At 38.2% G+C, this 14,244-nt stretch overlaps 1 protein-coding gene across 3 annotated transcripts in view; it reads right to left on the bottom strand.

Moving 5' to 3' along the window:
* The window catches only part of FNDC3B (fibronectin type III domain containing 3B), a 316,053-nt gene that overhangs the window by 284,066 nt on the left and 17,743 nt on the right, over positions 1–14,244 (bottom strand). The gene's annotated exons all lie outside the window — the stretch shown is intronic.

Genomic DNA, 14,244 nt, shown 5'->3' with positions numbered 1-14,244 from the left:
CAAAAAGCAAATCTTTAAAAACAACAAAGTACTGTACCTATCTTTTGACATTCATATCTTAAATTTTCAGAATAAAAAGGTAATGGGGACTGTGTGTGTATGTGTGTGTGTTTGATTTATGGAGTTTAAGGCTTTAACCTGCCTTCATTAAAGAAAATTAAAATAAAATCTCTTCTTTAAAAGTTTAGAAGACACAAAGACAAGGGAAAGATACCCTCTTAGTAACCCATAACCACCTTGAAATTAGTTATAAAACTTAAAATTCTCTAAAATAGGAATGTTCCATGCTTTGTTATCTCCCAAAAAAGACAAGTTAATCCTTAATCTTTAAGTATCTGTAGCAAAGTGGAAAAGAAGAACTAATACGATCTGCTCATACAAACTCCTACCTGTCCAGTCTTACTCATATTTTTACCACCTATCTCAGCACCCACTTTCCCAAGAGGACAAAATATTAGGAAAAACCAAACCCGTAAGGAAACAACACATTAATTTCCATGAAAAACCAGCACTGAACACTTAAATTTAATAGCATCTTATGTTCTTAGGTTACTGTCTATTGTTCTTAGGTGACCTCTTTTAGAGGTCTGTCTGTCCCTGCACTTCTTTTAGGCCTAAGCACAAGATAATAATGTGAGGCAATCTTATTCTCATCCTCTTAATTGACTTATTAAGAGGAAACCCCCAAGTTTCCCAAATACAGGGGGTAAAGAAGTGATGGAATCTTTAATTTCTCCAAAATTTTCCATTTTTAATGTTTTATTAAAACAAAGTTTTAATTGTGATTGGCTCATCATTAAAACTCTAATTCCATACCTATATAGCCATGCAAAATTCCACACATGCAAAGCAAAAAAATTATTGGAAGAACCTGGCCAAACAAGGTTAGTTTGACACTGGTGACAGCACCAATTATGCCAGATTAAGTCTGCAATATGATAACTGTGGGTCCCCAGGAATATGGTAGGTGGTCAGTCATGTGACTGTGACCGCTAAAAGGACTTGGGCTGCCAACTTCCACCTGAAGATACATTCTAACATTGTCATAAATCCATGACAGAAGACCTGACTTTCAAAGAGAAAACAGTTCTTAGGGAATCTTTGGTTATAAAAGGGAGACAGGGGGACAGGGGGGGAAGTAAACAAAAGAAAAGTGATTTTATTTTTCTGGCTAAAATAATTAGGTTTTTCAGGCCTCCCTGGTAGCCTAGGGATTAAGTTTCAGTGCTATCACCACCATGGCCTGAGTTCAATCCCTGGCCAATCCTGTCTCCCCAGTGCTTCCCTTAGCAGTGAATTCCAGTAAATCTGTAACAGAGTGGTCCCGAGGAAAGGGGGAGGTTCCAGGTTCCCTGCCCCACCCAAATCAGGGTGGAGCTGAGCAGGGAGAGAAGAAGCTGCAGAGGAGACTGAGAAGGAAGGAAGCAGGATGGAGCCAGAAGGAGACCTGGAGGAGACACATGGAATGGAGAGACACGTGAAGAAACTGCACTTGTCTTTTGGTCGTGGACGGGGTGACATAGATGTGGGTGAGACCCGTGGGGAGGTGACAATGGCAGCTTTTATCTTGATTTTGATTTTGCTCTTTTCCTTCCAGGCTTGTCTGGTGGTTTCTGATCCTTTCTGTGGGTCCCCACTGGAAGATGCTTTAGACTTGGGGCAGGCTTTGGGGCCTTGCTCTGGACCAATCCCATTTGGATGGAGTTTTACCCACGAGGGGACGGGTAACTTTGGGTGCTTGATTTAGAAACTAGATTCTTTGCCTTTCCTATCTTGTTTCCTAGTTGTATTAAAGTTCCTTCCCATTAAAGTCTCATATGTTTTGTGTTGATGTGGCGGATGGCAGAACCCATTTAGAATAGGCAGGTTTGCGAGGTCTGGGCTGCCCCTCTCCCTGCCCTGTAACAAATCCACTCTGCTCCTACTCTGTCTCTGGTGAATCCTCTTACCATCCTGTACCTCTGGCCTAACACCCCAGTTCTTCTATACAAAAATAAAATCTTTTTTAAAAAATTAGGTTTTTCAATGAAGAGGACATGGTCAGTCAGTAAACTTACTCATGCTACAGTACCACTGATCCATCAGAAGTGCTAAAGCTTGAGTAAAAAGGGTAACCACAGGGCATAACCTGCCTTTAAATAATGCTCACCTATCCCTTAGATCATCATTAAAATTTTAAATGGAGAGTTTGTAGGAAATGAGACAGTTAAGAAAAAAACATGAGAATTCACTATCACAGCTATCTTTCATCTACAAATAAACCATAGTTCTCTTTTCAAGAAGTCAAAGCACTTTCTAATGATATGTAGTTTCCCATCCTGAAAGAAGTTTTAGCCAAGAGAGAAGTCAAAGTCAATAACTAAATGATTTACCCAATGCTAAACAGAAGTTGGTTCCAGAGCCAGAAACAAGGTATATATCACCTGCCCTTCAATAATTTCTGCTTTAAAGTCCTACTCCACTGTCACATCCAAACCCAGCTCTCCACATTCTAACTCTGGTATACTTTAAAATTACCAATAGGAACTGAGCAAACAGGATCTTTTGAAAATCCCCTACTGTCATGCTAATTTTCAATGATTGAAAGAAAACCCTCTCCATACAAACCTCTCAAAGTAGAGTTCCAGACCCAGTGTTTAACACAGTAGTTGAATTATATCACCTGGCTATTGTACTTCAAGTCTTTCACTTAAATGCTAATGATAACAGTTCAATCTCATAAACAAAGAAAACATCTGTTTTAGAAGTGCTAAATAAAGGGACAGCAGAAATGTTTGATCGTACTGCAGAGTGGCAAAGGTTCAAAAAACCTGCCACCATCTGGAGGCTTTGCTTGCCTGCCCCAATGCTGATGGAAACAATTTCAGATCCCCAATGCTGATGGAAACCACCACTCTGACCCTTCTCATCAGCATAAAGAGTAGATTAAAATAATTAGGTTTAAGTGCCTCATAAAGGCTTAGGTGAAAGCACATTATAGCACATCCTCTGAAATGAAACCTGTCTTCGTTACTACTGAAGCCAGCGGTCTCGCTATGTCCGTTAAGTGGGAACTTTGTCAATCCAATTCTACAGAGGCAGCTGTGGACAGCTAAATGCTTGCTTCTTAATGGCTGCTTTTGACCCACAAATTCCATTTTACTATTTTATCATTCCTCTTGATGTTAAGCTTGACCAAGGAGCTGGGTACTCTACAAAGCAAGAACTTATGACTGAAAAGTATAAGGGGATATTAAAGCAATTTTTGCTCAGTTACAGAGGGATTTACAAGAGGATGACTCCCGATGTGGCAGACTGACTATCTCTTATGGTAGTAACAACACAGGATTTTATTGCTAGACATGGTTCTAAACATTCAAATATCTAATTTGTAAAAATATCTTCACTATCATTAAAGTCACTGCTATTTAATCATACAACCACTGACTAATGAGGTCAAGATACTGACAGAGCCATAAAATGCCAAGACGTTCTCATTACCCCAGGAAATTTATAAATTCTCCCAGGTCTCTTAGACTGTAAAACGTCAATATCTAATACTGAAATCACTATAGTTACAGGTGAATATTTAAATTAATTGAAATTAAATAGAATTTAAAATTGTGTTCCTCTGTCAGATTAGCCTCATTTCAAGTGCTCAATGTGATTAGTGGTTATCCCACTGGATAATGCAGATGGGCTGATTTCCCTCATTTCAAAAATTTCTATTGGACAACATTGCTCTAAAATGTCATGTTCATTTTTTTCATGTCGTTATAGACTATCTGAATGTCTTTCTTGGAGAAATGTCTATTTAGAAATATTGCCCATTTTTGTAATTGTTGATTTGGTTTTGGTTTTTTATTGTTGATTTTTATGTGTTCTTTACATATCTTGAAAATAACCCCCATCAGAAAGGTGATATGCAAATATCTTCTCCCAATCCATCGGTCACCTTTTTGTTCTGTGGTAGTTTTGTGAGGGGGAAAAGGATGTCCTAAAGCTAGTTCCATACAGGCTTTGTAGACTCCACCCCCACTCCAGACCAAAGCCAAAAGCCACTGGGAACTCCAAATCCCATCACCACCAAAGGGAAGGTTGCGGGGACCTGAGGGTGGGGTTAAGCAGCCAGGTTTGGTAAAACCAGACATGTGGGCTTTGGAGAAGATCCCCCATTTTGGCTCCCCGCCAGCTGGCAGCATGCAGCCAGCTCTGAGAGTGCCTTTGGGTTTCCAGGGCGGCGGATCGGGTAGGACGCATTAAAGACTTTATTTCCCTATTTTCTCCCTAAGTTGTACATTTCCTTAATTCCCTTTCCCTTGTAAATAAACCTTTTATTAACCTTTTGTGTGTGCCTGTAGTGGAGTATTAATAAGTCCCTTTTAAGCGCGCAGGTGAGGACCCACAGCCAGGCAACCCATTTTATATCGGGGCTGCTCCGTAACAGTTTCTTGTGAGGAACAAAAGCTTTTAGCTTGATGAAGTTCCACTTGTTTACCTTTGGCTTCCCTTGCCATTGGGTTTGTGTCCCCAACTACAGCTCTGTAGTTGGTGTCCAGGAGTGTATCACCTATGTTTTACATATTTTATGGTTTCAGGTCTTACAGTCAAGTCTTTAATCCATTTTGAATTAATTTTTGTGTATGGATTTAAAAATCCTTTTTTTTATTTTAATGCAGCTGTCCAAGTTTCCCAACACAATTTATTAAAGCAGCTATCTCCAAACCACAATGAGATAACACCACACCCCTGTGAGAAGGGCCTACACCAACAAATGTTATCCAAGAAGTGGAGAAAAGGGGAACACTCATCCACTGCGGGTGGGAACTCAATTTGGTGCAGCCTCCTTGGAAAACAATACAGAGATTCCTTAAGAAAGCAGAAATGGAAATACCTAGCTATGATCCAGCAATATCAGCTAGGCGCTTACCCAAAGAACATGAAAACACTAATAAGATTTATGCACTCCTAAGTTCACACCAGTTATTAGCCAATATATGGAACCAACCTAAATACCCAACAGCAGATGACTGAACAAAGAAATTATGGAATAAATATTCAATGGAAATATGTTGGCTATCAGAGGAGAAAGACAGTGGGACCACAGAGAGGGAGGGACAGAGAAAGTAAGAGCATAGGACATTGGCACTGGGGCTTTGGTGGAGGGTGAGTGAACATGTGCACATATGGAAGAATGTTGTACTCCCAAACTTACATAGTTACACAAATGGCAAATTAAAAAATTAAAAAAAAAAAAGATGTCAAGGTCTCACTGACAAAAATGCAAAGTAAAACTTTTAGCACATGGATTATTAGTATTTCACCAGATTAGTATAGGTAGTCAGTGTAGCAGGGTTGTTAACAGCCAAGACACTGGAATCCAACTGCAGAGTCTAACCCTGGCTCAAATACTAGCTTCGAGGTTGCGACCAGTTTCGTAGCTCATCCACGCCTCAGTTTCCTATCTATAAAGCGAGGATAATTACAACCTATCCTATTCTCACAGGACAGTGGTGGGAATTAAATGAGTTCAAGTGTTCAGAACAGCAAGCACTAAGCAAATACTTGCTGTTATTATTATTAAGCCCTACAGTATGCTTCAGAGCCTTGAAAACATTCACAGCCTTTTCTAGTATAATGAGTGTTTTGTTCCATGCTATCTTGCGGGAGAAAAGATAAGATTCATTAGCCAAAATTTACCTTTTATGGCTGACTACCTTTCACAAAGTAGGTTCTTCACCCAGAAAGAAGAAAGGTTAAGTCTTTTTTATTATAATAAAATTAAATTTTTAATTAATCAATTAATTTATATGTATATATCGACCCAGTTAGTTTTTCCAAATGAGGTTATATTCATAGCATTAAGGTATATAAACATAGACACCTAAAGATAAACTAAGACATAATCCATTCACTTATTCTATAAAACCTTAAGAATTCACCTGAATAGTTATTTGCAATTAGCAAATGTACTCCTTGAATGAAAACCTGCTATTAAAGTTATAAGCAACTTGCTAAAAATTCCAAATCAAGTAGAATAAAAATTACAGCATAAGCTTACAGTGCACTATATTTAGCCTGTTTGAAATAACTAAGAAATATTAAGATTGAAAATATATAAAACTGAGGCCTCACTGGTGGCACAGGAGCTAAAGTCTCAGTGCTATCAAGCTATTGCCAGCCACTGCAGCCTGAGTTCGATCCCCAGCCAGGGAGCGAACCCACATGGTGCAGCAGACCTCTCCTGTCTCGCCTGCTGCCCGCCCTCAACAGTGTATTTCAGTAGATCTGCAGTAGATCTCTCTGTCTCTGGTGAATCCTCTCACCACCACCCCCCCACACCTCTGGCGTACACCCCAGTTCTTGTATGCATAAATAAATAAAAATAAATCTCTTTAAATAATACATAAAACTGAAGATTATGGTACAACAGAAAATTGAAAAGTTTATGAACCATTTTAATTATTTTCAAGAAAGAAATATGTAAATCTGAAAAATAAGCTAATTTTTAGCAATACCAAAACACATATCTGTTGTTAATGTGAATAACATTTTCTCCATTTCAAAACACAGAAGTTTGTCAGTCAAAACTAAAGTCAACTTGAAAAGTTTTAATTAGTTAGAAATAGCATCATTCCAACCATCAATTTTCCAATGCTTCATTTGGAAAGCTTTTTTAACTTAGAAGAAAATATACTTCTGAAACACCTGATCTGAAAAATAGTGAAATATTTAGAGATGAGATGTAACAATTTACTTCAAAATATTACAGCAGAGAGTGGGGAACGGACAGAGATGAAGATGAAATATGACTGACCATAGCTGATGATTGTTATGGCTAGGTGACAATTTCTCAGGGACCCATTTCTACTCTCTACTTTTATGTGTCTGGAAATTTTTTTAATTACAATCTTTCAAACCAGAAATCCAAGTATAAGATTGTTTTGCTTAAAGTAAAAGGCAAAGGTTAAAAAATCATAACAAATATGCATCAATTTCACAGTCAGCAGCCAGAGTGCTACAAATCTGTTATTCTACCCCACCCTTGTTGGCCACTATAGGCAGTAAAATTTATGATTATTCCAAACAACCATATGCCCAAAGGAGTGTTAATTCTTTCATGTGAATTCGCTTTGGATTTTGTCTCTTTCTTCACCAATTACATGGAAAGGAAACCACAAGGTAGATTAGCTAACCCACTTCAGAAATGGCCCAGGGTTTTATTTTAATATTGTAATTCTTCACTCCAAGATGTACTTTTTTTTTAAGGCTATCAAGAAGTTGCATTCTGTTGATGGATCTGAGTTTAGTAGCAGAACATCTAAAATTATACAATTATGGTAACTTGAGTGATTTCTAACTTCATTTTCCATTTATAAAAATGAATGTCAAAATATTCTAATAACAGCCTGGGAAAATGCCAGCATATGAAAACATTTTAATGTTCCTATCATTAAAAGTGCAGAAGTGATGCACCAACAGATTTTCAGCTAGAGGTGAGCCAATATTGAGACAATTTATGCCCTAGACAGAAAAAGGAGAGGAGCACTTGGAATCAGGAGACTAAAATTGGAATCATTGCCTGATATTTCCTTTTATTTGCCAAGGTGTCCTTAAGAAAGGCACAAAAGGCACAGACTCTGGGGTTTTCTTATCTCTAAACTGGAACAATACTCATTTTTGTTTACTTGACGGGGTCCCGTGGGAATAACAGCATAGATCATATATAGAAAACTACATTGTAATTAAAAGGCATAAGTTTGTAAATTGTTTTATTGTAGTCACCCCTCTAAAATATGGTTTCAAGTTTTTAGGTTACTCCCCAAATTAGAATTGTAACGGTAATTAGGGCCAATTAAATGAAGACCAAATGAAACCGTAGTCAGCCAGATTCCACAACTCCCATTGATAACACAGAAGACACCTGTCCTGAGCATCTAGACACAGCTGAGTGAGACCTCCCAGCTACTCTGAAAGGTGAATGTGAACTCTGAGGAGTTCAGAAACTGAGGCAGGAAAGCAGATCAAAAACAGATTACAATGACTTCTAAAATTCACTAATTCTTAAAAGATCTTAACCTTTTCCTACCACAGTTGTCCATCAGTAGCCAAGGGTCCAGGACTGCCCCCCTACCTTGGTAGATAACAAAATGCAAGGATGCTCAAGTTCCCGCATATCAATGGTGTGTTTACATGTAACCCATGCACATCCTCCTGTATACTCTCAATCACCTCTAGATTACTTATATCTAATACAATGTAAATATCATGTGATAGTCGTATTGTTTGGGGAATAATGATGGGGGATAGGGAGGGTGTACAAGCTCAGTATCGATGCAACCACTGGAGGCCTAACTACTGATAAACAGTGCGATTTTGGGTTGGTTGAATCCAGAGAACCCTGGGATATGGAGCACTAACTGTGGTGTTATCCCCACATTTGCTTTTGCAAACCACATAAAAGCCAGGAAACATGTTACAAAACTTTTTGTTTAACAAAGTAAAATAGATACCTGGGAAACTCTGATTAGATCTCATTAAGATGCACAAAACTATAAACTTCAAATGAAAGGAGTAGACAGCAGCAAAGCTACCTCCCGAGGCTCAAATGCCATTACCCTCCTCCATGGCAAAGCTCAACAGGTAGTTAGTTACCAGGTCTAGGAAGCTAATAGTGAAGTGCAACCTAAAACAATGTCAAAAACACAGGGTGTGTGGGAGGGGGGTATTTTAAACAAGTATTCTACCATTAATTCTCAGAGGAAGTCTCTTCAAATGGTATAGGAGAGAGAAACTTTAAATGTTTTCACTAGGGAAGAACGTAAGTAGGGAAAAATCACTGGTTTCCCAAGGTCTTATTAAAGGAACCTGTTCTGTAGTACTAGCTCATGGACCACAAGTCCCTAAAGATACAAACTTCTGTAGACCACAATAAGTGTGTTAAGTAACTCTGTCAAGGGTGATGACATTTCAACCCCCTCCACGGGTGACATGACTACACCAAATCCACTAGAGGCCGTTTCTTAGGGGAAACTCTAGACGTGATTGTAACTCTATGATTCTGCATGATCCTTTTTTATTTTTCTACATATAAAATACTAAAAAAAAGTGCCTTTATTTTATGATCTTTTATAAAATGAAAGCATTAATGTCTCATTCATAATTATAGTAAGTGACAACAACAAAAAGAGCAGAGCCCCACTCTGATGCCTTTGTAACTGTGGAAAACATCAGAAATCAGATTTACACTAAGCCAGACTAACCCACCTCCACTCCACTTTGATCCTTTTCATCAAAAAGGTAGCAAGACTTCAAAAAGCACAACCACTAGAACAGGTTGTTCCTGCACTTTAGGACACAATCCCAAAAGACCTCATGAACTAATTACAGTGCCACATAATAGAAAGAGAAAAATAATAATTCAGCCAGTATCTTAAGAGCAAAGATTTAAAAAGACAAAATGAAGAAGCACAGTAACAGCCTAGAGGATTCTGCAGCTCATGGAAGACTGAGCAAGGCAGGAGACTGCTGAAGGAGGCTTAGGTCTGCACAGGGAAGCAATCCCACTCAAAGCCTGGAGGCAGGAGAAGCTCCAATCTGAGCAAAGGGCGCGTTGGCAGGAGCCCCAAGAGCCCACAGTACCGGAAGATGATGTTTACTAACTGAAGAACACAGATCTTTACGCTCTTCAATGAAAGTGCTTCAAAAGAGTGAGCTACCTGTGTCAAACACCTGGGCAGTTAACTAAAGAGTGCAATAGTCAAAATTGCGGATATTTTCCATTGTTTTCAATTTATATACGAACATTCCAAGTAGATAAAACATAAAATCCCTTTTTGTGGTATGCAACTGGATGTTACTTCCTCATGTGAACATTTTCTTCGAAGACAAAAATTTTGTTAATGTTCTTCAAACTCACCCAGTTACTCAATAACCACAAAAGCAACTGAAAGCAGTGTGGGAGTAGCAGCCTGTAGGTTTAGGTCTTAATCTCAGTCTTGTGACCAGGTTTTACTAAAAGGCTCAACTCCAGTTTTCCAGAGGAAATGTGCTTTATTTCTTGAAGTCCCTGGTCACCTCTACCCTAAAGGAGCAGGAAACTTGCAATAAATTTCTCCCATGTTGTGCAGAAAAAAGACAGTCGCCTTGTTAATACCTTGGGCAGATTATTAGCTCTCTGAAGCTCAATTTTCTCATTTAGAAAATAGGAATCACATCATTCTCTTTCCAGAGTTGACATGAAAGTACATAAGGTCATGTGTGGAACTCAGGCTCCAGTGCCCAGAGGAGCAAAGCCTGACTGATAACCTCCCATTCATACTGGATACCTATATCCATTACAAGAAAGGAGATGAAGTAATACCTAGCTCCCATCAGAGATAGAACAATTCACTAAGAAAAGCCACTAAATAACAGTTGTGGGCTAACAGTCAATTTATCAGATAGTCACATGTAACCCAGATGAAGCTGACTCTCATTTCCAAATCAGCTAGAATGGTGTAGGTATATACCTACATTCTAACTCTTCGTACATCCTTTGTAAATATTTACTCTCAGGATACTGAGATTGATAAAGTAACTGTATGGACCATGTATCATACCTCTATCACTGGGAACAAAGGTATCCCAAATAATAGATTCCAAAACTCTAAAGCAACATTTTTCCCCTTTACTCCCTCATGGGGCCAGGGGAACTTTGCAAAAGGAGAAAGTGGGAAGCCAATGTTCTAATATAAACATGACACGTCCAATTCCATCACTGTAATATACTCTTTGACTTCAGCACAAAAATCTTTTCTGACCATCTGGAGCTACTCCAGGCATAAGGCCAAAACTTTGTAATTCCTCTTCAAAGTAAATGACAGGCCAGTAACTGCCACGTTGCTAATATGCAGCCAGAAGGGAGCACCTCACATCCTATTCAGTACTCCTTGGAGCTTTACAATTGTAGTAAAAACAAAGTGCGCCCAAATAAAACTGCCCAAGTATCAACACTCCAAACTGAACAGTTATCATGTCACTTCTGGACAAGGCATCATTTCGGGGGCAGGGTTCTATCACCCTATTTCATAGAAAGGATGCTAGACTTTCTGCAAGTTTCACTAAAATGATTTCTCTCTTCACTAGACTGAAGCCTATATGCCAACTAATAGTTCAGTTTTCCAGAAATTGCACTTAGGAGTCCACAAGATTTTATGAATCTATCCCTGTAGTGATTCCTGTAAGGTTGCAATAAATACAGGGTCACATAACACACCAGGGCAACCAGTGACCTCCATGGTGAAGTAGAAAATTATGCAGATTTCTTCTTAAACCCCATGACCAGAAGGATCCCTTTCTTCATTCATCCAATAAACCAAATGGAGAGCCTACTACGGATAAAGTAGCTGCAATGATGGTCAAGTTCTCAACTTCTCTGCCAAATATATGAAGCTAAAAGTTCAAAATCAATTTCTTATGTGACTAATAAGAGCAACTTGAAAGCTCAAAGGTTTAAATTTGATCATCTTCCCCTTGAGCACACTGAGTAGAAAGATGTTGACCAGCATTGGTTATGAACTTCCTACAAATATTTTTCTCCAGATTTCAAAGACATGAAAGTTAGCTCTGAAGTCACACTTTCCATTGGGGAAATATCTTATCCTTTTAAGTAAAACATTTAAAAACTGAACAATCAAATTTTATCTGGTAGCAGACTGTTTCTTCCAAAGAAGTTAAAAGAAATTTTATGGATGAGTAAACAGTAGCTAAGCACTCATTAGAAAACTAAACTGCAGGTAGGTTTCAAATAAAATAGGCAATAACAGGTCTCACCCTTCTGATAAGCAAAACTCTTCCTTGAGGATAAATTTAGTCAGGGTAAGAAAATTATAAAAGCCACTAGAGATATTCTCACTTTGATTTTACCCAGCTCATCTCTTAGAAAAGCTGTTTCGTTTGTTTGCCTTCGAAGCACCATGTAATCATCACTAAATTAATGGCATCTTAACCAATTCCAAGTGGAACACCTGTGTCCTACCCTGAGACCAGGGAAGCAGTGGATGATCTTATCAGGTACTAGCGTAGAATATTCAAACCCTGGTAAGAAATTGAAAGCAGAGACCTTCAAGCAGATGCCACAGCACATAAATGCAACTTGGAGCAGATGCCACAGCACATAAATGCATAAGGAGGATTCTCCGTCCTTACTTTTTTGGAACAGAAGAGGAAATAAAATGAATGCTGCCAGAAGTACCTTTCCCAAAAGGTTTCAGAAGCTAGCAGAAATCCCAAAGCAAGTCTCACCATCAAAGGCATCTGCTGGGAGGGATGGAGCAAGAGAAGAGGGTGCCAACAAGAGTCTGAACAGGAAGAAAACGTACAAGAAAAAGCTGGGCTTTTCTAAGACATTTTAGGGTGATCTGGTAAATTGCAAAGACTAGACTTAAGACCAAGAACGCTATGTAATTTTAAGGAACTCTGGAGCACTGGTAGAAATAAATGAGAAAAACACAAAAACCAAGACTTAGAAAAGTACTTAACAAGAAAATGAGCAAAAGATACAAGTAAACAAGAAGTGGCAGTGGATCATTCAAAAGAGAAATCTTAGGGCTATATGAAAAAGAAATACGATTTTGTGGCAATACTTCAAATATAGCAATTCCATACCTCTCAAAGAAGACCTTAATTTACTTTCTTAAGATTATATTTTCTCTCAGTAACAATATGGCTTCAGGAAATAACATAAGTCAAAATGAAAGGAAGTTGAATGAAGAGTTAGACAAAATATTAGAAATACATCAGCTCTGTCCAAATTGCAAAATGGCAATCATAATGCTTAAAAGAATCATCAGTGATAAAGAATAAAAAAAATCCCAGCTTCAGGAATGAGAAAAGTAGATGACAGGGTTACTAGGTAACAGGCATGGGGGTAAGCAGACGTGGAGCGTGACTGGCCCTTCATGGTATTGCTGGCAAAACACCAGTTTTGGGAAATCTCACTGCCTGACTAAGAGACTCTTAAGAAGGAAGTAAAACTGCACAGATAAAATCTCAGCACCAGCATGATCAACTCATGCAACCACTTTTCTCATCCCTTAGTCATTCTTATTATGCAAAGTAGTTATAACTTTTGATCAGCGTCCCCCAATAACCTGGCTCATGTATCATGTGTAAGTTTGGGAAACCAAAAGGTTAATTCTGGAAAAAAGATCAGAGATCTCTTTGGTTCCTTACTCAGCTTAAGTTAAGATTGTGTAACTTGTACAAATATAACCATTTCCTGTCCACTGAACAAAGTAATTAATGAACTGGGCACAGTTTCTGAGAAGATTTAAGAGAAGAAATCAACTTGGTCATGTTTCATTGCAGTTCATTTTAAAGAAACAGAGACAGGAAAATATAGATAGTCACTAATTTTATTGAATAGCAGTCATTCTTTAAACAACTTTCCTCCCACAAACAGACTGTAAATGACACAATGGGAAAGGAATTTGCTTCAAAATACTCTAAAACAACATTATCCACTCTCTACACCTTCAATTCATTAAAAAGTAATGTACAGACTTGGCCACTTTGGATGAAAATTAACTGATAAAGTTGTATGAGTTTAGAAGCTTCTAGCATTCATATAGGATGGACATTATAGAGCAAGAAGTATCACAGAAGAAAAAAATGAAGGAGAGAAAAAAAGAGGAAGAAAAACAACCTTGGTCCTAATCACTTCCCAGGGGTGGTTCCAGGATCTCTGATGTCTAGAGACATTGTCCTCACTTCCTGTTCAATGAATCCAACCTCTATCCTTCAGTTAGTTCAGTGGGCTTGTGCTATTACAAGACACATAGTTCTTGACTATTACTGAACACCAAAAACTTTAAATCTTCACATATTTTCAGGTATTTCAATTATTTTAATGGAAAATTTCATATACATCCAAGAATTAGAATTAGATCATAGCTTTGAAATTAAAAGCAAACCAGTTTTCTCCTGCTTCAAACATATTTTACTCCACCACTTACTCGGTACTTACTGAGCACTTACTGTTTGCCAGACAGTGTATAAAAAGAGTAAAGACATGATCCCTCCCTCAGGGAATTTCTATGTTAATGGAGAAGGCAACAGAGTAACTAGAAGTCTCCCTGACCCTTTCCTTATTACAACTTTACAGTTAGACTCAAACATACTATATCTGATTGAACTGAAGTGTGTTTAATCCTTCAGCTAAGGTACTACCGTTCATGCAACCTATCAGTTCCTATAATCGTCCATTTTTAAAGAGGAAATGAA

This window comes from Talpa occidentalis, unplaced genomic scaffold (genome assembly GCF_014898055.3).
Source record: "Talpa occidentalis isolate TD23 unplaced genomic scaffold, MPIMG_talOcc4v2.1 talOcc4.4, whole genome shotgun sequence".
Taxonomy (NCBI): domain Eukaryota; kingdom Metazoa; phylum Chordata; class Mammalia; order Eulipotyphla; family Talpidae; genus Talpa; species Talpa occidentalis.
Note: the sequence above shows the minus strand (reverse complement) of the source record. Positions and strands in the feature narration are given on the sequence as shown.